The sequence below is a fragment of the Melospiza melodia genome, unplaced genomic scaffold (assembly GCF_035770615.1).
Source record: "Melospiza melodia melodia isolate bMelMel2 unplaced genomic scaffold, bMelMel2.pri scaffold_18, whole genome shotgun sequence".
NCBI classification, from domain to species: Eukaryota; Metazoa; Chordata; class Aves; order Passeriformes; family Passerellidae; genus Melospiza; species Melospiza melodia.
In genome coordinates this window covers 9,250,187-9,277,703 of record NW_026948525.1, presented here as the reverse complement: position 1 = coordinate 9,277,703, position 27,517 = coordinate 9,250,187, and the positions used below count along the sequence as shown (strand labels likewise).

Below are 27,517 nucleotides of genomic sequence, written 5' to 3'. Positions count from 1 at the left end.
TTTTTTGTTTACTGAGCGGCCACTGTTTCACCTGAACTGGTTTGTCTGTTTTCCACTTCAGTTTTTGGGTGGGGCGCTGTTGTTCAATGGCTGCTGTACAAATATGCTGTGGAGAGTCTGGAATATCAATTGTGACACCCCACTGGGCCATTAAATCTCTCCCTAAAAAAGGTTCCGAATAATCTAACACAAATGGACGGATATTTGCCAATTGTCCGTTTGGTCCCTCAAATTGAATAATGCTTTTGGATTGTCTTGCTAATTGCAGACCTCCTACACCTTGAAGGTGACCGGCAACATTTTGCAAAGGCCAATGTGCTGGCCAGTCTTGTACTGGAATTACTGTGCAGTCTGCACCTGTGTCTACAAGCATCTCAATGCGTTTAGACTCCCCACCCCTACTGACATTACACCATAATTTGGGTTTGTCTTTCCCAATAACTTGTACTCGGGCGACTGTGGGCCCTTGTTTTTTGATATTTTGAAGTAAAGATGGCACAGGGATAGCTTGTGCAACAATTTGTCCCTTGGGAAGGAACAGGGGTGGGTGGAAACAATGCAGGCCGAGAACGAATTGCTCAGGATCTGATGTTGTCATTCCTGGAGCAATTTCGATCTCTTGTGGTGTGTGTTTGGTGTCCCCAATGACGATGTACTTACAATGAATCCGGTTCCAAGTACCTTTCTGTTCAGGATTTACAGACACAAAATGCCAATCAGTGTCCTCCAGATGGAGTGACTCAGTCAGCTGCAACCTGTAAGGCTCATTGACAGAAGACATGGTTAACACAGGATCACTTAAATCATACACAGTCTTTGAAGCACCTGCTTCACTTACACAAAGATTAATATTATCGCGCGCTTGATTTGTTTTGCTACCCTTATTCCCTTGGCCTGCTCTTTTTGTGTCCGCGCGCCTGGCAGGCGGGCGCTTTCTTTTCAGTTTTTTTGTTGTTGTTGACCCCCAGGGAGGGCTTGTAGTTCTCCTCCCCTGCCATTTCTAAATTCATCAAATTCCCTTTTCAGGGGGCACTGGTTACTCCAGTGCCCTAGGTTGTTACAAAGTAGGCATGGCTTTGTGGGCTCAACCATTGCTGGTCTCCACTGCTGCCCAGGGTACTGCTGTGCTAAGGGAAAAGGCGCAGGGCTGGCAACGGCGACATGCTGAGGTGGTCTTGGCAGCAGCCTTGGTCTGGTGTCTTCAGCCACAGTCATCAGAGGCACTTTCCTGTTACACACTAGGAGCATATCTTTTATGGTTGCAGGAGGTTCGATAGGAAGGCTCAGGATTGCCGCTTGACACTGTTCATTTGCATTTGTAAATGCCATTTCTTCTAAAATTGCTTCTCTAGCATTCTCATTTTTAACTTGTATTTCAATAGCTCTAGTTAACCTTTCTACAAATTTCAAAAAGGCTCTGATGGTAGCTGTTTAATTTTACTATATGGCTCAAAAGGCCCCTCAGGTTGTAGGGAAAAGAATGCTTTTTCAGCTGCTTCTTTTACTTTCTCGAGTGTTTCTGCAGGAATTGCAGTAGCTTGGATTGAGGGAGAAGACCATTGGCCCTCACCACAGAGGTGCTCAATGGTGATAGGGTTACCACTGTTGTCTTTGGCTGTGTTTGGATCAGCATGCAAGCCTGGGAGAGCATCTTTTAGCATTTGTTTCCATGCTATTTCCCATAATTTGAATTCCGTGGAGGTCATGAGACAGGAAAAAAGCTGTTTTAAATCATGTGGAATCACTACAGTCCTACTCAGTTCAGAATTTAACAGGCCACGGAAATATGGACTGTGTGGACCATATTCTTTATGAGATTTACAGATCTCTTTAATCAATTGTCGTCCAAAAGAACTCCAATTAGCAGTTGGAGCTGCTCCCCCCTGAGCTGCAGGCTGAAAGGTGACAGGAGCCAGTGACAACATGGGACTATGCATTGAATCTGCTCTTCCCTGCTCTGTATCCCTTGAAACAGAAACATTGGGATCACAGATACAGGTTTGGGGAATGGCAGTGGGTGTGTCTCCACCGTGGGAACCCGGGGAGGGGGCGGAGACACAACGGGTACCGGAGGCGGGGACAGGGGGCCGGCAAGGGGCGGGGAAACTGTGGGAACTGGGGGCGGGGTCAGGGGGCAAGCAGAGGGCGGGGACACCGTGGGAACAAGGGGCAGGGTCAAGGGGCAGGCAGGAGGCGGGGACACCTGGTGACATCACGTCAGCAGACGCCCCCTGGGAGGAGTAGAGGGGTGGAGCTGAGGGTATTGCAGGAAAGGGAGGGGGAGGGGGGAAGGTATCACGAGGAACAGGAGGAGAGGGGGATGGGGCTGGAGTTTCAGGATGCTTAAGAGGATTTTGGGAAGAAGACCAGGTTTGGGAAGATGCCACGTGGCATCCACCATCTTGTGGACCCCCTAGGGACTGGGGGCCATTTTGGACATCACTGCTCTCAGGAAAGCTAACTCGTGCTGTGGGTTTCAGAGGAGGGGACACAGGGGATTGGGAAAGGTTCCACGCAGCCTGGCCAGGGCCTTGTGAACAGGGCAACACAGGCATTTCAACAGACTTTGGGCGTCGACTTCCCAATGAGTTTGATCTGTTTAAAATACCAAGTTTTGGGGAAAGAGGTTTAGGGGTTTTAGAGCAAGGAGAGGGAGAAACAGGGAGAGCAGAGGTACATGGCTTTACATTTGGCTTTTTCTCCATTTCCTTTTGTTTGAGCAATGCTGTTCGAATTTGTAAACTCCAAAACACAAATTTAGCTGAGGGTGCATTGCCAGATTGTCCTAAGGTTATCAATTAATTTCCAACTTTATCCCAGAATTGAATATTGTGGATTTCTTCAGGGGAGATTTGTGGGAAGTGGAGGAAAAGCCATCTTACAAACTGTTTCAATTTTCCCTTTGAGAATTTCACATTACCACTGTCTAAAATGCTAACAATATTATAAAACACTCCTTTTTGTACAATGCTGAGTTTCAAACCCATGTTAGATGTAAAAAGCAAAGTACTAAATCCCGCCTGACCAAAAACAAAGCTAAAATCAGCTACCGATTTCAAAAAAAACCACAGATGGAAAGCGATAACAAGCCGACAAAAGCTTCCCAATGCAGCTGTATATACTGCTTTTAAAACTCCCGGGCAGCAGCAGCAGGGCACGCCCTGCCGAGCTGAGGCAGAAACAAAGCCTCCCCCGCCGTGGAATGCACCCCCCCGCGGAGCAGAGAGAGCAGCCACGCCACGTGGCAAGCCGAAACCGGGCCCCCCCGCGCCGCGTGTGCAGGGAACCCCCCCTTCCCCACACAGAGAGCTGAGAAAGAGAGTCCCCCGCGGCAAGAGAGCCGAGAGCCCCCCCTCCCCCGCACAGAGAGAGAAAGAGAAGGGATCCCCCGAGGCAAGAGAGCGGAGAGCCCCCCCTCCTCCGCACAGAGAGAGAGAGAGAAAGATCTCCCGACCACGTGGAGAGAGCCGAGCCTGCAGAGCCAAGAGGAAGGGCAGAGAGCTCCCACGCGAATTCCAAAAGACAGCAAAACACGCGGCAGAAAGCTAATAACTAGAAATCAATGAATTCCCGTCTGTGGGGCTGCGCAGCAAAAAATGCAAAGGCAAAAAGGAACAGAACTCACGGCAGAGTCTGTTTTTGAGCTCCTGCTGTACCGAGAGCAGAGATACTCACCCAAAATGGAAGCTGTAGCTGGCTGGGTACAGGCAGGTCTCTTCACCGGAACAGGACCTCTCTGTGGGCGAGAGAGGCTCCCCTGTCCTCCCTCTGGAAAATCTGCTCACCAGAAAGGAGCTGGGCTTTCCAAAGGCGCCGAACAGTCCACAAAACTTCTTCTGGGAATATTCCCAAAGTCTCTAGCCGAGGGCGATGAAACCAAAGCCCCTTTCAGCTGGATGCACGGCTGCCAGAAGGTTCTCCGAGGTGCTACGGGTCCGTCTCGGGCTGCAGAGTCGCTTTGCCCACCCAGGGATGCCAAATATTGGAAAAAAGGCTCCCAATATTACCAGTTAGATTGTGCCTGGGCCAGTCTGACCCTCGCTGCTGGGCCAAAGGCAGCAACTGCGGTGTATCACCCCAGAGATACCTTGGCTTGCTGGTGGTAGCAGCTGGGCACTGAACAAGTCCAGGCTTGTAAGGAACCCCGTTACCTCAGGAGGATAGCTTCAGGCGATGGTGAAGAGAAAAAGGAGATGGATTCTGCTGGAGGGTTTAATGTCCAGAGGTTTATTCCATGGTTACAGAGATCTGAACGTGAGCAACTGCTCCAACAGAACGGGGACCGCATGCTCTGATCACCTTTTTAAGCTCAGGGACAGGGGGAGGGGAGGTACAGGTGAGCAACCAACCAGGTGAGAGGGGCAGGGTCTCAGGGGAAGATGACACCCAGACAGGCCAATGACGTCTGGGCATAGGGGCATCCTTTAAACTTGACCAACCACACGACGCCTTGCTGGAACGTTAAGTCTGAGTGACAGGACTCACTCAGCATGGGGGTAAGGGGGAAGGGAGAGAGTATAGGCACACCTGGGAAAGTGACCTGGAAGGCCAAAATGGGACAATACAGCACACCACAACACCTGCCCACTGGCACAGCGATCCCCTCGCCAGATCCTGTGCATTGTCCTTGCTGAGGGTCAAACTGTCGGGCCACCTTCCCTTGGGGTAGGATTCCTACCTGACCCTAGCACTGCACTCACACCTCCAGTGTTGCTTCCCAGTAAAAACAGGGGAAGGAAAACTGTGTGGCTCACGGTATTTTAGAGTGTCTAAAAATCCCTAAGTCAGCGATCTTAGAGGTGAGGTACATCTGGAATTACTGGGATGCAACATAGAAAAGGGGAGCATAGAAATAAATAGAGGAAAACATCTTGGATTGTTTCTTTCATTTTCATTTCACTTCTGGTAAGCTGTTTCAGTTTTCCAGGAATCTTCTCCTGTCTGCTCTTCCCAAGAATCTCTCATGGAGAACAATGTCAGGGTTCTGTCACAAGATTTGCCACCAGGAAATTATGTCACTGGTGAAATTTTCATGATGACTGTTTGTTCTGGCTTAGGGCAAATTTTGGGAGGAAATCTCCAAAAGGGGTCCGTCTAGAAAGCAAGTTCAAATGGCCCCTCAACCTACTAGTTCAGGAAAAGATTTCCCTCGAGAAAAGTGAAAAAAATCCCAGTTTATTTAACAAGTAAAGTATTCACAAGCATGAAAAATGAATAATATTAAATAAAACCTTTGACAGTGGTGAAGAGATGGCAAATTCAGAAAGTCCTTATTGTGGGTTGTAGTTGGCTCTCTTGGTCTCTTCTAAGTCCCTCTGCCACTGGAATGCAGCGTCCCAGAGCTCAGTGGGCCACAGGTGTGAGCTGCTGCCGATGTTTTTCTGGGTTTTCAGTCCAGAGCAGTTTTAAACAGTTCCAAGAAAAAGGAAAGGCACAGTCCGAGGAACTTCGCTTCCTAAGCTAGCTAAAACCAAATTGCTAGACCTGGGCTGTGAAGGCATCGGAAAATTTCCAAATCTGGGCACTGGCGGGCCCAGCAAACACCAGAGCTGGATGGTGCTAGAGCCAGAACCTGCAGATTTCCAAACTTTGGCTTTCTGTGCCAGCAAATCCCTGGACTTGGGCTGTGCCAGCACCAGGAAGTTTACAGATCTGGGCGCTGGCACTGCCAGCCAACACCAGATCTGGGCGGTGTCATTGCCAATGACAGAAATCTGACAGATTTGGGCTCTGCTGGCACTGGGAAATTTCCAAATCTGGGTTCTGGTGCAGGAAACACAAGATGTGGGGGTGTGTCCTGGGGTGACGTGGTGATGCTTGTATCCCCATTCATCTGTTCTGTGCCTTTAAGACCGGCTCTGAAGAGTGGAAGTTTTGTTTGGGTTTCTCTTATCAGGGACACAGAGACGGGCAGTACATAGGGCTGTTTTTCACTTCTTGCTTTCTGCTTGCCACTTTGCTTGCTTGCTTTTCTGCTCTTGCTTCTCCTCCCGCTTTTCCTTCTGCTATTAGCTAGTTCTAGCTAAACAGTCCAAATTCCTTCCCAGACTGTTTCTCCTCTCCTGTTCCTGTGATCATCTTGAACCTGCTCCGGACTGGGACCCGGGAACACTGAAGGTTTGTCTGCAGCAGCTGCCCCAGCGCCGGAGGGACTGAGAACAGAGCAACCACCCCCAAAAGAGACTTTCTGATTTTGTCATCTTTCTCAGAGCGGTGTCATCGGGTATTGTTCATTTTGTGTGCTGGGGGGTGCTGTGCCTGAAATAAACAGGTTCTTTCCACCTCTCTCCAAGGAATTTTTCATGAACCGGTTGGAGGGAGGGGCCATGTGGGTTTTGCTTTCTGGAGGGGCCCACCTTTGCAGATTCTTTAACAAATTTGCCCTAAACCAGGACAGGGTGGTGCCAGACCCAGTAGCAGGAAGCTGCCACAGGTTTTGGATTTCTGTGCCAGCAAATTGCTGCACTTGGGCTGTGTCAGAATAGGGAAATTTCCAGATCTGGGCACTTGCGCAGCAAACACCAGACCTGGGCGGTGCTGGTGGCAGTGCCGGGAAGCTGCTGGGTTCTGGCTTTCTTTCCAGAAAATTCCTGCATTTTTTGCAGCCAGGTTTTGCTGGCACTGAGAAATTTCCAGATGCTAATTTTCTGTGCCAGCAAACTGCTGGAATTAGGCTGTGCAGGCATCTGAAACATTCCCGATCTGGGTACTGGTGGTGTCAGCAAACCCGAGATTGGGTTGCTGTAGGTACCAGGTTTTGCTTGGTTTTGACTTTCTTTGCCAGCAAGTTGCTGCACTTGGGCTGTACCAGAATAGGGAAATATCAAGAACTGGGAACTGCAAGTGCCAGCAAACACCACATTTCAGGAAGGATTGGATCAGGACCCATTCCCTCCCTGCATCCCTCCCTCAACAAGATGCCAGAGAGGCTGGACAGCAGCCAGGCAGAAAGGGACCTGCAGGGACTGATGGACAGCAGGCTGGACATGAGCCAGCAGTGTGCCCAGGTGGGCAAGCAGCCCAATGGCTCCTGGTCTGGATCAGGAATGGTGTGGCCAGCAGGAGCAGGGCAGGGATTCTTCCCCTGTGCTCAGCACTGCTTGGGCAGCACCTCGAGTGCTGTGTCCAGTTTTGGTGCCCCCATTTTAGGAAGGACATGGAGGGGCTGGAGCATGTCCAGAGAAGGGCAACAAGGCTGGGGAGGGGTCTGGAGCACAAGGGCTTTGAGGAGCAGCTGAGGGAGCTGCTGGGGTTGTTTATCCTTGAGAAGAGGTGGCTCAGGGGAGACAAGGTGGTGTCAGGGCACAGGGTGGACTTGATGATATCCATGGCCTGTTCCACACTTGCTGATTCTGTGATTCTCTGAAACCACCCTTGGAGCAGTTGCAGGAGGAGCCCTGGGCCTCCTCTTCAGAAGCTCCAGCAGCCCAGGTCCCTCAGCTTCTCCTGCCATCCCCAAAGCCCATCCTGTCAGTCCTGCAGAGCCTCTGCAGCTCCTCCTCACTGCCCAGAACAGGGAGCCCCAGAGCCAGACACAGCAGCCCAGATGTGTCCCCCTGGCCTGGGGTGCCTCTGGCAAGGGAGCAGCACCAGGCACTGCAGGGGCCTGCAGACAATTGATCTAAAGGCCAAAGCTCCTTAGCTCCTTCTGAAAGAGCAGGAACAGTTCCTCATTCCAGTGTGGTGGAAGGCTGGGCACCACAGCTCCAGGTGAGGACTGGACACAAGTTTGCTCCCGCTGAGTGCTGTGATGGGTTCTGCAGGAGCTCTGGGTTCCTGTGCTTGCCAGGCACAATGAGGAGAGAAGGAGCCAAGTGCACTGATGTTGGAAATGGATTTGTAGAAAGTTTTTAGAGCCTAATAGAAGGCCCACAAAGTATGAATATGTATATAAATATTGGGACAAGAAATGGTAACTTAAAAATTTCCATGGAATAGGACAGATTTTGTTGAGAGAGAAATGGAGCTAGAAAAAGTTTCAATAGATGGCCTTGCAAATAACACTTTGGAAAAACAGAGCTATGAAAGATGCATTGTAGTGGAACCTACAAGGGGTAGTTTTAAATAATTGGCTTTAAGGCATCTACAACATGGCATGGCAAAAAGCTGACATACCAAGAAATACTGTAATTAGGAAATAGTTGGCTTCTGATTGTGATGGCGTGAATTATGTGTATTGTCTCACCCTTCTCAGGAGACTGAAAATGGAATAAAAGTTTTTAAAACACCTCTCAGTGTCCCCATCTCTAGGTCAAGAAAAGAGTATTATCCAACACACTGACACGCCTTTGCCTCGAGCATAACCCAGCCTGGACCAAACACACTGAAAGGTTTCCCCTGTGGCCCATGTCTCGAAACATCAGGTCTGCTGTTTGACAACTCAGGTTGGTTTGGTGTCAAGGAGTTCCCTCAGAAATGCTGGGTTTGTCTTCCTCTGTGCCTTCCCCTCAGCAGCCTTGGGGATGCTCCTGTGTGAAGCCATCTGTCTCACACAGTTTCAGACAACTTCAAACAGGATATTGTGCAATAAATCATTTCCTCTGAAGTGTTCCAACAGTCCCTTTCCAGCAATAGGAAATTATTACTGATAGATGAAAGTGGAAAACCCCCAACAGTTTATAAACAAACAGAATCCCCCCATGACACGCGTTCCAAGAAGGAGCCGGGGTCTCTCTCAGGAAGAACAGGAGCTGTCATGGAGCAGTTCCAGCAGCTGATGGAGGCTCGGGGACTCGTCCGGTGTCGGCTTTCTCCCATGGCAGAGCTCCATGGAGCGGGCAGGGCAGTGAAGCAGCTGGGCTGGAGCCCCTCGCTGCCTTTTCTCCCCGGCGTGGCTCAGCTCACAGACTCCCGGGCTGGGAGCGGGGCAGCTCCGCTCCTGCCGGCACCGTGTCCCTGGGCTTGGACAAACAGTTTCCTGCCAGGAGAGCCCTGCACACTGCTCCACAGATCTTTCATAAAGGCCCAAACCAACTCCAAACACTCTGTCTGCAGCTTTTCACAAAGGGCTGCAGCAATCCAGGACAGCTGCAAGTGAGTGTCGGAAGGCTCTTGTCTTGTTCCTGACAGCAGAATTCTGGATGATCGTGTGCAATTTTCTTCAGATGTAACATGAGAGCTGAGGTTTTTTTGTTAAAATACTTTATTATGAGTAACAAGCCGTGGGAGCATGAGGTGCAGGACTGACATGTGAAAGCATAAGCATATCCTCCAAAGTGGCCAGTTTAATTGTCCATTTTATTACTCCAGTATTTACTCCACAGTAATAAGGAAAACCAAGATCTGCTTGGAGGCAAAACAGGCATGGGATACACTACAGTCCCTCGCAGTCTCACCAGGCTGGCAGTGACACAGCAGGCAGTCTGCTTCATTGTGAACCACTACAGAGCTGCATCCCAATCTGCTTTAAGTGGCGTGGTATTATTAAGAGCTCCTTTTCTGCATGAGATACAAAAAGGACATCCCAAATGATCTTCATGCAAGCATGCAGTAAAGAACTGGTCCTGCTATCCTAACAAAGCGTTTGCTTTGGCAATTACACTCTTCCCATTCATCTTTTGATGCAGACACCTCAGGTTTTCCCCCACATTCCTGCAAGGCTGGCAGTCGCTGTTTCCCATTTCCTGTTCTTCCCTAGAGATGGTGCAGTGGCGGCTTTGAAACAAAAAGCCCTGGGATCTGGAGAGGTTGAAAGAGCATGAAATGCTAACTAAGTGCTCATATTGGTAACACCCAGGTCTGCACTTCCCAGTCCCCTGCAGCAGCAGCAGCAGGACCACGCATCATTCCTGTTGGTGGATGTTCATGTTTCTCATGTGCAAGAGCAATGACTTTGAGGAGGGACAAAAATGCCCCTCTTCAAACAGTGGGTGTGCAAGGAGATGTGAAGTTTCACAGCCTTTTCTAGGATATTTTAGAAAGATCTAAGAGAATATTGTGGCATGGAGTAGGTCCCTAAATTTGTCTCCAGAGGAATCCCCAAAGGGCACATTCATTCTGCTGCTGATGGCAACCCCATAAGCTCATGGACCAATTTTCCCTGCAACGTGCCACCCTACCCGGGCTTTGCTAGGCCGGGACTAGACCCAGAGCTAAGCAAACACAGGCAGCCAGGTGATATTGTGTAACATCAGAAGCTGGTGACCATGAGGACTTTGCTGTCAAAAGGTTACAGTTTGCACTGGGCCCAGAAGTGTTTTTCCTTAAGGCAAAGCAAATTGAAATGTGAAGTTTAAAAGCTTCAAATGACTATGAAAGGAAACTGCAGAATAATTTCTGGAAGGGCAGCATTGTCAATGATCATGCAGCCCACCAACAGCTGGAGCTGAATCCAGAATTGCTTCTTCCAGCTGTGCAGGAATTCATTCCGTTGGCAAGCACTGGTCCATGGGAACAAATGATCCCCTAGCTCTGGGCTGAATGGCAGCCAGGCTACAGTGCAGATTTGAGGAGCCCTTGTCACTTGTTATTGGCCTCCCAGTGCACTCATCCTTCTGCAAACAAGGGGCAAACAACACAGCTGCACTGCTGTCCCGGGTAAATATACATACAGGTGACTTTGCCAAAGCAGTGCATCTTTTCCCGGTGAAATACACGACCTCTTCTTACCTATGGAATTGTGATTGAAGACACCTGTGAGCCAGATCTGTGGGAGATTGCAAAGGAGCAAAGCTTTGGGATTTGGGCACACTTCTCTTGGTTTCTTTGCTCAGGCCTTTGGTGAGCACAGAACACACCTAGGTAGAAAATCTTTGACTAGACAGGATCTTTTGGATCCATTGTCCCCCACACAGGTCAACAGGTGACTCTGTTGTAATGCCAAGTAACAAAGAGCAGCACAAATGACACAAAGAAACCATGGCCAAAGAGGAAGAGGAGAGGCCCAATGAGGAAAGGATGTGGTGAGACACTGGCACGTTGAGTGAGCTGCACTCCCATAATCTCTGCGCTAGCAGGTCCTGGTCTCACATTCTCCTCTTGGTTTATTTAAATGTTATTTATTTGTTTACTTTTTTTCATCATCAAAATAAAATATATAGAATTAAAAATATGTCATCAAATTTGAAAAATACAATCAAAACTCATTAATTCAAAACTGCATCTAAAGATAAGAACATATGTACAGCTCTTAACTATGAAGCCTAACACATCAATCCTATTCTTCAAACGCACTTCATACAGGTGGCAACTTCTTCCTGAGCTTGGAGGACAGAGAGCTCTTCTGGATGGGAGGAGGACTTTGTGGGTGAGGGAACATCTGAAGTGTCCAGAGAAAACTTCTCGGTAAGACTGTAACAAGTCAGATCTGCAAAATGGAGACACAAAGTTTAACAGAGGCCACAATGCAAACCTAAAGCATCTGAAGCTCCATATTTCCTGGGACACATTTCCTGAAAATGTCCAAACAGCTGCACAGGGAAACATGCTCCTGCTGGCAGACACTGAGGCAGGCCAGTGCAAACCCTGAGCCACTTGCCCAGAGCTGGCACAGGCACAGCCTGGCCTCGGGGCTGCCCTGGGACAGCAGGGAGCCCAGAGCCCTGTGCTCCCCAGGAATGGCTCAGCTGCACATGCACCCTCCTGCTCCTCTGCCTGCCCCACAGCTCAGCAGCCCCACAGCTCCAGGGACACTGGCAGCAGCACAGCTCATTGCAGGGGCACGTGCAGGGCACAGCTGTTCCCTGGCAATGTGCACAGCCTCTCTGGGCTGCCACAAGACCCTTCCTCCCAGCAGAGATTGGCCCAGCTCCCCCCTCACCTCTGTGTGAGGCTGAGCCAGGACTGCCCTTCATCTTGTCCTCCATCTGGAGCTACTCCAGGCCCCCCATGCCATGACTAGGAAGAGCAATGGAGAGAGTGGGGGCAGATGCACACCCTTCCTTAGCATTCTGTCATTTTTGGCACAGCTCAAAAAGCAAATCCAGAGGTGTCCAACTCAGCGCTTCCTCAGCCTTCTGGTGAACATCTCGCCTTCACCAGCCCAGCATTTTGGAGAGGTTTTCCCACACATGTGGAGGCTTGCTGGCAGCACATTCCTTCAGCTGGGTGCCCATCACCTTGCAGAGGGCAGAGGCCAGCTTGGTGGCCACGGTGCGGACGTTGGCGCTCCGCACAGGCAGCGCCTTGTTCCCCAGGCAGGGCCAGAGCACGGGCAGGGCGTCGCGCTGGGTGACTTCAGGGCTCCTGGCATGAACCCCCTGCACAGGCACTGCCGGGACAGAGACACAGCTCCTTACCCACCAGCCTCACTGCAAACAAGGATCTGCCTCTGCTTCTGCTTCTTGCCAGCCTCTCTGGCCAAGAGCAGCAAAACAGCACCCAGAGCCCCTTGGTCCAGAAACGGGCAAAGCAGCTGAGCATCCTGGAAACAGAACCACCAACCCTTCAGCACTAATTGCTCCAACCAGAGCCTTGTCCCTGCGGCAGACTTCCTACCTTTACTAAATTATTTCACAGTCTCTGCATGAACAATGAATGAAATGTCCAATTGCCTTTGATTTCCATGAAGAAGTTGTCTAAACCCACACTGAAGATTTGGAAATGTACCATAGAGAGGATATGGAGAGATTTCTAATAAAAGGGATGATTCCATTTTTGTAACTTTGATGTCAAGTGCCAGATGCCTCATCTGGCTCTTCCCTTTGCTCAGTGGGACACAGCAAAGGGCAGGATTAGAACACACCTCAAAACTCCAGCCCACAAGAGATGGCTGCTGCCAGACAGCTGGATGAGAAATATCAGTGGCCAGCTGGGGTCTTTGGCAGAATGCTTTTGGGGCTTCCAACAAAGAGCTGTTTCAAACCTCAGGGCATCTCTAGAGAATTACCCAGACCCCATTGCCTTGGCATTTGGGCATCTCCACATTTTAATGCCACTTCCCCTCCCAATGTTAATGGCACTTTTTCTTATATGTCCATTGAAATAGGGGCATGGAGAAAGAAAAATGCTACACAGGGGACTGAAAGGTAACCAACACACCAGTGTTTTCTCATATTGTCTCTGAAATCTCTCTGCCCATTTTCTGAACTGAACTGTATCAAACACGGACAAATGTTTACTAGCAACAGGCTCCTTGCAACAGGCAGATTTGCCTAAGAGATGAAAACCTGAAATGCTCTGGAGACCATTCTTATTTTCTGATTGGACAAAATGTTATTCAGCAGCAATTTAATATTCTGTGGCGGAAGAGACTTGATTTTCTCTATGCTGTTAATCCACCTGCAGACATCAACATTGAAAGACCTCCTGCAAGTACCCAAAACCAATTCTGCTAAGCAGGAAAGGGTTATGGTACCCATTTTAAAATGGGAATTCATTTGAATTTAAATGCAATTAAAGACATCGTTGACTACTGAATGTGAGGAACAGCTGTCCGGTCCTGCTAAATCTCAGAGAGAACATCTGCTTTTTCTAAAGTAGTCCTAATTTATGATTAATTCCTTTATTTGAAAAAGAGATCAAAAGAAGTGCTAAACTAAATGCCCTATTGCTGGAGATCTATATTTTTCAAATGCTCTTTAAAGGGCCTTTGACATTCCCAATCGCTGAACATGCCCTTTTGAGATTCCTAATGAAGACACAAAGTGTATTAAACCTTGCATTTCAAGATGTTTGCATAATGAGCAGTGGATTTAGCCCGTTAAAGCAAGGCTATCAATCATCCTCTCTACTATATATTGTGATCATCCTTTTTCCATTCCTTGGCTATTGCTGACACAGCAAGCTCCTCTGAGGAATCAATTAGCAGCTGCATTTGTAGCATTTCAGACAGCGCTGACACGGGCAGACACTGTTTGCACACCCTGAAAGGCTCAGTCCAAGGCCCCTCTGACAGCACAGGCAGGGAGCCTCAGCACTCTGCTTCTGTCCCTGTGCCCCAGAGTCTGCCTTGCACTGAACCCATGCCTCTGGTACCTCTGTTGAGTTCTGGCCTAAGCTGTGACCCCCAGGCCCTGCATGGTTCAGCCTCAAAACTTTCCAAGAGAAAAACAAGAATTCTGTGAGGACAAAACAAACTGATGCCCTGAAACAGCATTTGCCACCATTTCCCCTCAAAGATCACAGATGTGCCTGAGCTCCCCAGAGAGGAGCCAGTTGGGGCATTTTTAGCCCTCCCTTTGCTGGAGGTGGTTCTGAGATGCCCCAGTGAGAGCCCAGCCCCAGGCCGTGCGCTGCCCCCATCTCAGGTGCTGCCCAGCTCTGCAGCAGCCAGGGAAAACCTGCCAAACCCACCTGCCTTGGCTATGGGGCAGCAGGGACACGCTCAGCACCTCCTGGTTTGGAGGAGCTGCTCTGCTGTCTGCTCACAGGCATTCCCTGTAAATGCTCCCTGGGAAGAGCTCTGGGCTCAGAAGGGGAGGCCAAACCTGTGATACGCTCGGTGACATCCAGCAGGGCTTGGCCACTCAGGTGATTCCATTGGTAGCTGAACTCTTTCAGCAGGGACACTTTATCTACAAGGGAAACACATGTTTCTGCTCACTTTTCTCAGGTCATAGGAGAAAGGACAGTGGGGAGGGAAAGGGCAGGGCCAACCCCATTTTATAAAATAAAGTACATTTCTGCTGGGTTTTAAATCCTTTTCTTCTTTCCTTCCAGCCTACTTGGCAGGGTTTTAAATTCCAAAAGAAAAGCTCTCCTTTCACATTTGTAAATCCAAACTTGTCTGCTGTAGCAGGAGCTGTGTTAAAACATTTCACATCAGGGACCTCAGGAGTTCAGTCACATGGAAGCAGTGAAAAGGTTTTGCATCCCAGAGCAAAAAGGAAGAGCCCCATACTTGGGACACAGAAAGGCACTGAGCCAGTGTGAGAGTCTGTCCGAATTTTCCCTCATCTCCGAATTTTCCTCAATTTTAAGAAAATTCAGTATTTTTAGTTCAAATTCACCCAAAACCCCAAAAAAAACCCCAAAAATCACCCAAAACAGCCAAAAAATCCCCCAAAACTCCCCCAAAACGGGGTCCTGGCACTTGTGGAGCCCCTTGGGGCAGCCCGATGCCAGGCTGGGGTGAAAAACGGTGATTTAGGGGAAATTCAGTATTTATAGTTCAAATTCACCCCAAAACCCCCAAAAAACACCCAAAAATCACCCAAAACAGCCCCAAACTCCCCCAAAACTCCTCCTACATGGGGTCCCGGCACTCCCGCAGCCCCTCGGAGCAGCCTGAGGCCAGGCTGGGGTGAAAAATGGTGATTTTGGGAAAATTCAGTATTTATAGTTCAAATTCACCCAAAACCCCCCAAAAAACTGCCCCAAAATCACCCTAAACAGCCCAAAAATCCCCCAAAACTCCCCCAAAATGGGGTCCTGGCGCTTGCGGAGCCCCTCGGGGCAGCCCGACGCCAGGCTCGGGTGAAAAACAGTGATTTTGGGAAAATTCAGTATTTATAGTACAAAATAACCCAAAAATCCCCCAAAAAACTGCCCCAAAAATCACCCAAAACAGCCCAAAAATCACCCCAAAATCCCCTCAAAACCTTCCCCAAAATTCCCTCCAAAATCACCCAAAACTCCCCCAAAAATCTGCCCCAAAAAACACCCAAAAATGACCCAGAAAAATCACCCAAAAATCCCCCAAAAATGCCCAAAAATCACCTGAAAATTTCCCAAAATCTGCCCCAAAACCCACCCAATAAACCACCAAAAATCCCCCAGAAATTGCCCAAAATTCACCCAAAACCTCCCCAAACCATCCCAAGACCCCCAAAATTTCGGGATTTCCCCCTGAATTTTGGGGTTTTTTATTGGATTTTTTTGATTTTTGGGGTTTTTGTTAATTTGGGGAGGGGTCCCCACCCCCTCCCCTTTTTTCCCCCTAAATTTTGATGTTTTTCCCCAGAATTTTTTTGTATTTTCCCCCCAAATTTTGATGCTTTTTCTCCAGGATTTTGGGATTTTTTTCCCCAAATTTCAGTTTCTTTGGGATTTTCTGATTTTTATGGTTTTTGGTAATTAGGAGAGGGGTCTCCGCCCTCCTTTACTGCCCCTATCTGGTCCCCTTTCCTGAGTGTTTCCCCTCCATTTTTGATATTTTTCTTCAGAATTTTTTTATTTTCTCCGGGTTTTTCCCCCAAATTTCCGTTTTTTGGGTTTGGGGTTTGTAGGGTTTTTGTTAATTTGGGGAGGGGTCTCTCCCCCCCTTTTACCTGCAGAGGACCCCCAGGCCGTGCTCGTGGGCCCCGTTGTGCTCGAAGCGCAGCAGCGCCGCTGCCCGCGGCACCAGGCCCTGCTGCACCAGGGAGGCTGCAGAAATTGGGCTGAAAAACGGGAAAATTGGGCAAATCCTGGAAACTGGGGGGAAATCTGGGGAGATTGGGGGGAAATTAAGGGGGCTTTGGGGTGAAACCCGGGAAAATTGGGGTGAAATGTGGGGAACCCTGCGGCACCGGGCCCTGCTGCACCAGGGGGCTGTGGGAAAATTGGGGTGAAAAACAGGAAAATTGGGAAGTTCTGGGGAATTGGGGTGAAATTCGGGGATTTTGGGGCCATTTTGGGGGATTTTCGGGTAAAATTTGGGATGATTTTTTTGGGAATTTATGGGATCTTTGGGGTTTCCCTGCTGGGCTGGTGCTAAGGGGATTCCAGGGCTGGTTTTCGGGTGAGTTTTGGGCTTTTGGGGCTGGCTTTGGGGTGAATTTGGGGGTTTTTGGGGCTCTCACTGCTGGGCTGGTACCGAGGGCATTCCATGGCATTTTTTGGGGTGAATTTGGGGTTTTCTGGGGGGGATTTTGGGGTTATTTTGGGTATTTTTGGGGTCTCACTGCTGTGCTGGTACTGAGGGGATCCCAGGGCATTTTTTGGGGTGAATCTGGGCGATTCTGGGGGGATTTTTGTGGGAACTTTGGGGTTATTTCGGGGATTTTTGGGGTTTCCCTGCCGGGGTGTTACCGAGGGGGTCCCAGGGCAGTTTTTGGGGTGAATCTGAGTGATTTTGGGAGGATTTTTTGTGGGAATTTCAGGGATTTTTGGGGTCTCACTGCTGTGCTGGTACTGAGGGGATCCCAGGGCATTTTTTGGGGTGAATCTGGGTGATTTTGGGGGTATTCTTGGGGTTTCCCTGCCGGGGTGTTACTGAGGGGGTCCCAGGGCATTTTTTGGGGTGAATCTGGGCGATTTTGGGGGGATTTTTGTGGGAATTTCAGGGATTTTTGGGGTTTCCCTGCCGGGGTGTTACCGAGGGGGTCCCAGCGCAGTTTTTGGGGTGAATCTGGGCGGTTTTGGGCTGACCTTTGAGGCGGGGGTGCTCCCTGAGCAGGCAGTGCAGCAGGAAGGCGGCGCAGGCCCTCGGGGGGTTGGGGGCTCTGCAGGGCCCCCCCCAGCACCTCCAGCCCCCCCAGGGCCTCGAGCTGCTGCAAACCCTCGGGCTGGGCCCGCACCAGGCCTGGGGAGGGGAAAAAACGGCGTTAAAACAGCCAAAAACGGGAAAAATAGCACCAAAATTGACAAAAAACCACCCCAAAAGCCCCTAAAAACTTCCCAAACCTCCCCCCAAAAACATCCCAAAAAACCTCCAAAAAATGCCCCAAAAATCCCCTAAAATTTCCCCCAAAAAAACCCAAAATCCCCCAAAAATCCCTAAAAAATCCAAAAACTAAAAAAAAAAAAATCTAAAAAAGTCTCCCAAAAAATTCCTTACAAAAATCTCCCCTCAAAAAAATCCCAAAATCCCCTAAAAATCCCCCAAAATCTCAAAAAATCCCTAAAAAATCCCTAAAAAGTCCCCCCAAAATCCCAAATAAATCTTCCTAAAATCCCTAAAGAATAATAAAAAAGTCCCTAAAAAATGAAAAAGATCCCCCAAAAAATCTCAAAAAAACACATAAGAAATCACAAAAAATTCACAAGAAAACCTGAAACAACCCTAAAAAACGGCAAAAAATCAGAAAAAAAAATTTTAAAAATCCCAGAAAAACCCTAAAAAATCAGAAAAATTCCCTAAAAAAATGCCTAAAAGATTCCAAAATACCCAAAAAAAACCCCTTTAAAAATCCCCCAAAAAATCTTTAACACCCCCCCCAAAAAAAAACCCTTAAAATCCTCCCCTAAAAAACCCCAAAAATACACAAAAAATCACAAAAAAGTCACAAAAATTCACAAAAATATCACAAAAAAGGCAAAAAAACCTGAAAAAAATCCAAAAAAAATCCCCAAATCCCTAAAAGATCCCAAAAAAACCCCAAAATGCCCAAATTCCCCCCAGACTCACAGGAGACGGCAAACAACGCAGCAGGAGCCACCCGCGGGTCGGGGTCCCCCCGCAGCGCCCCCAGCAGGGCGGGCAGAGCCCCCAGCGCCAGCGCCTGGCCCTGCGCTGCCAGAAGGTTCTGGGCACACGAGCCCAGGAGCCGCGCGGCCCTGGCGCGGAGAGGGGGCCAGCGGTGACCCAGCAGGTCCAGGACAACCTCCAGGCCCCCTAAAGAGCAGAATTCTGGGGAGAAACACCGAGAATTTGGGTTAAAATGGGAAAAAATGGGCTTCAAATGGCCCCAAACTCAGCCCCAGCCCAGCGGCCCTGGCTCAGAGGGGCCAGCGGTGACCCAGGAGATCCAGGACCACCTCCAGGCCCCCTAAAGAGCAGAATTCTGGGGAGAAAAATGGAAACTTTGGGTTAAAATGGGAAATTATGGGTTAAAATGGGTGAAAGTGGGAGAAAACGGGGTTCAAATGGCCCAAATGGCCCCAAACTCAGCCCCTGGCACCCCCGGCACAGAGAGGGGGCCAGCGGTGACCCAGCAGGTCCAGGACCACCTCCAGGCCCCCTAAAGAGCAGAATTCTGGGGAGAAATTGGACAGAAATGGGAAAAAACAGGGTTAAAACAGGAAAACGTGGGGCTAAATGGGGAAAAAATGGCACAAAATCCATCCCCAAACCAGCTATGAGTGACCCCAATGACCCCTGAGTGACCCTGAGTGACCAAAATGACCCCTGAGTGACCCCAGAGTGACCCCTGAGTGACCACTGAGTGACCACTGAGTGACCTCAATGACCCCTGAGTGACCCTGAGTGACCAAAATGACCCCTGAGTGACCCCTGAGTGACCCCTGAGTGACCACTGAGTGACCCCAATGACCCCTGAGTGACCCCTGAGTGACCAAAATGACCCCTGAGTGACCAAAATGACCCCTGAGTGACCCCAGAGTGACCCCTGAGTGACCCTGAGTGACCAAAATGACCCCTGAGTGACCCCAGAGTGACCACTGAGTGACCCCAGTGACCCTGAGTGACCCAAATCACCTCTCAATGACCCCAGTGACCCTGATTGCCCATCCCAGACCCTGAATGACCCCTGAATGACCCCAGAGTGACCCCAATGACCTTTAACCTCACCATTGGCATTGTCCAGGCTCTCGCAGAGGTCGCAGAGCTCCTCCAGGGCCCCCTCGTGTTCCCCGGTGTCCCCCAGGCCCCGCTCGGGCGCCGCCTCCCCGGGACAGGGCCCGGCCAGGAGCCGCGGGCAGCTCTGGAGCTGAAACCCCCAGCCCGGGGAAGGTGTGTGGGGGAGGCAAGCTGACCAAAGCGAGATGTTTGCCTGCAGATTGTGACCACTGGAGAAAGAAAACAATGGCTCTCACTTACTGCTGAGAACATGGACTACCTGTTACATCTGTTCCCTATTGTATCTGTTCCCCTCCCCTCACAATTTTCAGTAATAAAATCCTCTGAGTTAGCTAGAGCCTTTGAGATCTCCCCAGCGTAGCAGGCGGATCCTCGGCTGGACTGCACCAAAGGACTTCGTCTCTGCGTTGGTAGCTATATCCCCTCTCCCCTCCTCTTTCTCTCTTTCTCTATCTTTTCCTCTGCCTTAATCCCTCTATCGCATTTTTGCTGTGGTTATTTCAATAAAACTGCATTTGATTTGATTATCACTGCAAACCCTCTTGTACCGTGTTGGTTTTTGCACTCTGAGATCATTCCTACGAACCATCAGGTCATCTGTCTACTAGGACAGACCCTGACATTGGAGAGACATTTCTATGAGCTTTTTCGATGGGCAAAGTTCTTTGGGTTTTTCACAAATGTGCTCTTTGCCCTTGATATGTTCGTATGGGAAAGCATGGAACCCATTTTCCAAGCCATTTTGAACCTTGGATTCGGGTACCCCCGCATTTATCCAGTGTTCAGGGCACTCTTTCCGGTTTTGAAAGAGAGAGCGGCTGCCTTTCCCTGGATTGCTGACTGCAGGAGGCAAGCCCCATTCCCCCGAATTCTCATGGGAGAAGTTCCTTTTGGGGGATATGATCTGCTGCTTCCCAGCCTCCCTGGCTCGCAGCAGAGGGGTGAAGTCTTGCCCGCAGCCAAAGAAGTTTTTCCCCTGCATTTTCGGAGCATGCTCAGATGGAGCCACTTTTTCCCTCCTCCGTTGCTCTCAGAGGGGTTTGAGTGGGCTGAGCCGCCCCTGGAAGCTCTGCAGGCATCGTCCCGTCCAGCCTCTTGGACCCCGCATCGCTCAGACCTGGGGGTGGCATCGGTGCTCGAGGTCCCACCTCCCGAGTTTGTGGGGCTTCCCCAACCCTCCCCACGGGTGCGGGCGCTTCCCCATGTGGCCTCTCCCGCGGCCGTCCCTCCTGCAGAGCCTGTGGGTGCAGCGGCCCCGCCTGGGCTTGCGAGCTCAGAAACACCGCTTCCCGCGGCTGCACCGGTGTTGCAAGGCAACAGCGATCAGGCACCGCTTCCGCCGCTTCCCGCAGCTGCGCCGGTGTTGCCAGGCGATGCACTCAGTGACAATGGCGGTTGCCGCCAGCGTGTGTCCGAGGCTGCACCGCCTGTGGATGCACCAAGAGCCGACCCCATGTGGGTCCCTGTAGCCCCGCTCGCGGTGGCCCTGCTTTCACCCTCAGCGCCGATGCCGGAGGTGTCAGTTGAGACCAGCGACCCAGTGCTGCCGCCGTCACCCCCACCCGGCCTGCTGTGACTGCACTCTCTCTGGCCTCGCCCCCCCCACCAGCCACCCCAGCAGTTCTGCCGCCTTCGGGGACTCCTTCCTCCGTGTCTGCGTCAGAGGCTGCCCTGGAACCGGAGGCATATCTGAGCTCAGACCGTCCCATGCCGTTTGCCCTTGCAACAGCGGTTTCAGCAGCTGGCCTCTCCTTCCGTGGAGGAGGCATGGCTTAACAGCTGAGTGCGGGTGCAGCCCGGCCGCCTTCTTTCAAGCTCAGTGTTCTTGGCGGGTTGGGGGGTGTTTGGTCGGTTGTTTCCCCTTGGGGGGTGCGAATCTCCCTGCCGTCCCTCATGCGCCCCAGCCGCAAGGGGGAGGTGGGTCCTGAAAGTTCTGCCTTTGGTCCCCAGCCCGGAGGGGGTGGGGGTGGTACTGGGAGGCAGATGGGGGGAACACCTTGTGCATTTGCATTGCAGAGGCAGAGGGAATGGCGGAAAGCCATCATCGCTTGTTTTCTGTGGGGAACAAACATTCCCAGACCCGAGATGGAGATTCTCAGGACAGCTTCTGTCCCCTCACTGCCAGCATGCATCAGTGATTTTGGGGGGAAGGATGCGTTTGGTCACTTGTTCTGCCATTGCACTGGCAGTGTGGTGCTGGGCTGTGACAACACAGAGCCCGCCTCTCAGGCTGGGCCTGCCTGTTTGGCTCGGTTCCCTGGGCCAGGGCCACTGCCCGGCCGGCTGCTGGGTTTGGGGGCTTTGCTTCTCCCATCAGGACCTGGACCACTGTTCTGTGGGGCAGGTCTGGGGTTCTTGATCCTTCCACGTGGGCCAGGGCCCACTCAGGGCCTCTCAGGCTCCTCTCTGCTGCTGCTGCTCTTTCCAGAAAAAAAAAAAAAAAAAAAAAAAGTTGAAAGAGCTAGTAGCACCTCAAAAGCATTGAAGAGCCAAAAATTACAAGTAGTTCAATAAAGGAGTGTGGCCAAGGCATTAAAATTTTTTTCTCAAAATTGTTTGGTAACTGTCAATGGATTTTTGATAATTATTGATGATTTTTCTTCAGCAATTTGTTGTTTCAGGATTCTGCAAGCCTGTTTCAGGACCAAAAGGGACTTTCAGAAATGTCAAAGAGGAACATCTTCAGTCGATGGACTTTCTCCTGTAACTCAGCTGTTTGGAGTTGAAGCAATGAATTTCTTTGCATTGTTTAAGCATTTTCTTATGTTGTAAGATTGTTTTAGTGATATGATAGAATTTTATGTTCTACAAGTGAAGAATTTCCCTGATCATTCCACATCAGCACTTGATTGAGGTTTTTCATTGGCAACACATAACCCGTCAAGTGTTTGTTCTTTCTTCTGCGTGGGTACAGCAGACAAAATGACAAACACTTTTCTTTTTAATTTAACTAAAATAAAAAGGGTGATATGTCACAGACATCTTTTATGAAAAATCCTTTCCTTAGGATTTTTCCTCCTGAGAAGCTGAGAGGCCTCAGGAACAAAATGTAAACAATGGTTATCTGCTGCTGTGGAATGCAACAGGTGGATCTTTGATTGGCCCATGTTGGTTGTTTCTAATTAATGGCCAATCACAGTGAGCTGGCTTGGACAGAGAGTTTGAGCCACAAGCCTTGGTTATCATTCTTTGCTATTCTATTCTTAGCTAACCTTCTGATGAAATCCTTTCTTTTATTCTTTCAGTATAGTTTTAATATAATAAATATAATTAAATAATAAATCAAGCCTTCTGAAACATGGAGTCAGATCCTCGTCTATTCCCTCATGCTAAGACCCCTGTGAACACGGCCACGGTGACAGGCTGCCAGGGAGACAGCGTGACCGGAGCTCCACCACCCCCACATCCCGGGCACAGGCGAATCGGGGGCATTTCCATGGCATCCCTGCCACGCTTCCCCTTTCCCCTGCCGACCCCCCTTTGTCACTCCCTCAGCGTGGGGGACTTGGTGGCACTGCAGGACCCCTCTCTGTGCCATCCCTGAGGTGGCACCTGTGCTTTTTGTCACCACCACCCGCCAATTTGTCACCAGTGCCCCAAAACAGGGGGTGGCCCACATCCTATGGTGGGGGAGAAGGGACAGCAACATTTTTGGTGTCTCCCTAACCACTTCCATCCCCCCAAGGATGCTCTGTGACTCTGCACTGCCGCCCCCCCCCCGCCCCTACCTCCTCCTCCTCCTTCACCTGTGCCCCAGGAGGTGATGCCGCTGCTCCCACTGGGGACGTGCCAGTGACACCGAGGGGACACCGTGGGTCACCCCCCAAAGGGGCTGCAGGGTCACAGTGGCTCCTGGAGTTACAGCTGGTGGCTCCTGCAGTGACAGCTGGAGGTCCCACCATGCTGTGGTGACAATTTGGGGGGTGGGTGCTCTTTTTGGGGTTCTCCAGGGTCGGTCCCAAAATCCCCTCCCATCACCACAAAGTCACCTCCCCAGGCCTCGCCTCAGTTTTCCTCTCGCTCTGCAGGGACCATGTGGAGCTGGTGTGATAGCATTGGGTTTATTTGGGGGGATTTTGGGTTGGGGGCTACTGGGATGGACTGGTGGGACAGTGGGATGGGCCAGGCTGTGGGCAGGCTGGTGGTCATCTGGGCTGGGGGCAGGCCAGGCTGCAAGGCTGCAGGGCCAGGGGCTGTCCAGATCAGAATCCAGCTGGGATCCATGGCTCGGATGTCCATCTGGACCAGTGTCCATCCAGAGTGGGATCCATGGTCTGGTGTCCATCTGGACCAGGGTCCAACCTCTCCTGCCCCCATCCATCCCATACTCTCCAGCCAGGGCCACTTCTCACTGCAGAGTGGACAAGACCCTCGGTCAGTGCCAAGATGACCCCAAACCCTGTCCCAGCAACCCTGCCACGCCACCCACCCCGAGCCCCAGTGCCACTGGTGTTCCCTGGAAGCCAGGCCAGATCCGGAACTCCTGGCAAAGGAGATCCAGAGTCCTGGGCTGGGGACTCAAGGGCATCCAGGATAGCGAGCACTGAGTCCATGTGGCATGGGGGTACAATTAGGAACACAGCTGGGGACATGCCTGGGTGGACAGGGGTGGGGGGTGAAGGGGGTTTAGGGGTGGGGAGAGGGTTGGAGGGCGGGATGCACCCAAAACTTCACCAAGTCAAAGGGGAGGATGTTCAAAACTAGAGGGGGGAAGGATGGAAAATAGGGAAAGGAGCCAAAAAGGGGGAAAAGAACCCCAAATAGGGGAAGAGTGACCCAAAATGGGGAGAGGACCCAAATGACAGAGAAAGGATCCAAAGTAGGGAGGAAAAGACACAAAATAGGGAGAAGGGACGCAAAAGATGGGAAAAGGATCCAATCTGGGGGAAACGTCTCAAAGGGGGAGGAAAGGACCCAAAATCAGAGGACAAAGGGTGTCACGGGAACAAAGCTCTTCCTGCACTTGGGGCACTCCCAGGGCTGCCCTTAGTGGTGGCTCTGTTGGTGTCTGGTCAAGATAGAGCTCTGAGAGAAGCTCTTCCTACACTCGGAACACTCGTAGGGCCTCTCCCCGGTGTGGATGCACCAGTGGCTGATGAGAGCAGCGTTCTGCTTGAAGCCCTTCCCGCAGTCAGGGCAGTTGAAGGGCCTCTCATCTGTATGAAGCTGCTGGTGCAGGAGGAGAAAGGAGCTGGTCTGAAACCTCTTCTTGCATTTAATACACTCATAGGGCCTCTCTCCAGTGTGGATCCTGTGGTGGCCAATCAGGTGGGACTTTGACATGAAGCTCTTCCCACACTGCCCACATTTGTAGGGCTCTTCCAGACCTGTGTGGACTTCCATGTGGCGGGTCAGGGGGCTTCTCCTCTGGTAGCTATTCCCACATTCCCCACACTCAAAAGGCCATTCCCCAGTGTGGTTTCTCTGGTGGATGGTCAGTTCAGATGTCGTCCTGAAGCTCTTCCCACCCTCTGCATACTCACAGCTTTGTTCCTCCGTGTGGATCCTCAGGTGGGCAGTCAGGGTGGAGTTCTGGGTCAAGCTCTTTCCAAACTCAGGACACTCGTAGGGCCTCTCCCCGCTGTGGACACGCAGGTAGTGATGAGGCCGGAGTTGTACCTGAAGCCTTTTGCACAATGGTGGCAGCAGAAGGGCCTCTCGCCTTTGTGACTCTGCTGATGCCTTATGAGACAGGAACTCATCTGAAACCTCTTCCTGCATTTATCACACTCGTCGGGACGTTCTTCTGTGTGGATTCTCATGTGGCAGATCAGGGAGGATCTCAGGGAGAAGGTCTTCCCACATTCTGAGGACTTGCGGGACTCCTCCCCATCCTGGAGCTGCTCATGGATCCCCAGCTCTGAGCTGCAGCTCCATCCCTGGCCCAGGGTGGGCCTTTCCCCCTCAGATCCCCGTGATCGGCGTTTGCAGCCCCTCCTCGTAAGGGATCTCTGGGGCTTTTCTTTTCCCTTTGATTCCTGTGCTGTGGAGCTGCACAAAACAGCCTCTTCTACAAGGTTCTGCTGTGGGGATTTGACCTCCCTGGTCTCTGGCCTAAGCTTCTTGTCTGGGGAAGGAAGGACAAGGAGAAGATGGGATTTGCCTCCGTGCCACAGGGAAGGACAAGGAGATCCTCCCAGTGCGTCCCCAGCAGGACGGCTTTGGCACCAGGGTTGTCCTGCAGCCGGGGGCCGTGCTGGGGTGGGAGATGGAGCAGGAGAGAGGGGGAAAGGGGCACTGACTTCCTCCTCACCTGCCTGGGGCTCCTGGGCCATCTTCTTCCTCACGGCGTCCTCCTTCTTCATCGGGCCAAGGTTTGGAAAAAGAAAATCCTGGTTTGGGGGAAAACAAGGGCTGAACGTGTTGGGTTTGAGAGTCCTGTTGCCCAAGTGCAGCTGGAGAAGTCAATGCCCCTTTCAGCCTTGAGGGGCCTGGAGCCCGCTCATCCCCAGCCTCCCCCACCCCTCCAGGCAGCCAGTTTGTCTCTCATCTCCGGGATCGCCCCTCTGCGCTCTTCCCCACTCCAGGGCTCCCGAGCTCCCGTTTGCTCTCCTGGGCATCCCCCAGCCCGAGATCACCCCTGTGCCCATCGGTACCAGGCGAACGTGAGGCTGTTCCCTCCACGGGAAATTAACAGTTCAGGTTTGAGGTCCTGCAAGAGTCAAAGATCCCCTGCCCCATGAAAAACCCTCCCAGAGACCCCCCAATGGATCTGGTGCAAGCTCCCCCTCCCCACTCACCTGCGGCTTCTGGAGGGGGCAATGCAGCAGGAGTCAGGGGAGCTTCAGCCTGAGCGGCAGGGGAAGGCGGCGGGGAAATCAACGTGGTTGTGCTGCTCCTCTTCCTTCTGCTCCTCCACTTACTCCTCGTCTGTTTCTCCTCTTCCTTCCACTTTTCTTTCACTCCTAGACCGGCCCAGGCAATGCTGACACCCAAAAGCAGCCGTGCTCTGCCCTGGGCGGGTTCCGAAATAGCATGGTAGTAAAACTGGGGAGTGAAACTGGGAGCATTGGGAAAGATCATGAGAGCAGCGGAAAGGAATTGGGAGCGCTTTCCCTGCCAGTCCCGCTTTTACTGGGAGAACTGAGAGGGAACTGGGAGCAAACAGCACTCGGAGGCGGCTGCAGCCGGCAGCTAGTGGTGCCACGATAGAAGGCCTGGTTATGAGAATAAGAGAGCGATCGCGCGCTGGGATTGGTGGGCGGGAGCAGCGCGGGGTTTGCTCGGTTATGTGAGGGCTGGGAGGGGCCGGAGCAATGGCGGCGGCGTCCGGTGAGAGGGGACAGGGAGCGGGAATGGGGACCGGGAGCGGGAATGGGGATGGCAATGAGGACAGGGAGTGGGTATGGGGACAGGGAAGACGTATGGGAATGGGGACATGATCGGAAATGGCACACAGAACTGGAATGGCACAGAGAATGGAGACAGGGACCGGGAATTGGAATATGGGTATGGGACAGGGAATATTGAAATGGAAATACGGGAACAGGAGCGGGACCGTGAATAACAGAAGGGGAACAGAGACTTGGAATATGGGAGACAGATAGGGAATGAGACTGGAATGAGATTCAGGCTGGGATGGCAGCGGAACGGTACCAGGGTGACATGGGAATGGGTGGGTGAGAGGGGGTGACAGCAGGGAGAGGGGGATCCTGAACAGGGACACTGGCAACCAGGACAGAGGGACATGGAGACAGTTCCAGGGCAGGGGGGCCTTGATCAGCCACGCCATAACTTTCACCAGGGTCCCCAAGCACTTTTGCAGCTACTCGGCCTGTTCTGCCCAAAGCCCTGAGCAACCCCCAAGTCCCTCCCAGGAACGCCCACCTCCCTCAAACCCAACATGCCCCCCGTCCCCTGGCAGATCCCCCCATGTCCCCATCAATGGCTTATTCCAATGTCTTTGTTTTCACCCTGGTTTTGTGTGTTTTGAAGGGACCAACAGAAGTGAAAGGAAAATCCAGGCCACGGGGTGCAAGGAAGATGTGAAGCAGCTGGACAGGTGGTTTCTAAAATGGATAACCGGCAACAGGAATGGCCTGGGCTCTGCTTACCGGCGTTCCCTGGGGATTACCCAGGGTGGATGCCTCTGTGGCGGCTGGAGCTGGAGCAGCGCAGGAAGGTCTTCCTGCACTTGGGGCACTCACTGGGCTGCCCTTAGTGCTGGCTCTGTTGGTG

At 51.4% G+C, this 27,517-nt stretch overlaps 1 pseudogene; it reads right to left on the bottom strand.

Annotated features, from left to right (window-relative positions):
• LOC134433364 (zinc finger protein 883-like) overlaps positions 1–24,682 on the bottom strand; it is a 189,233-nt pseudogene extending 164,551 nt beyond the window's left edge.
• Positions 24,683–27,517: the final 2,835 nt, after the last annotated feature.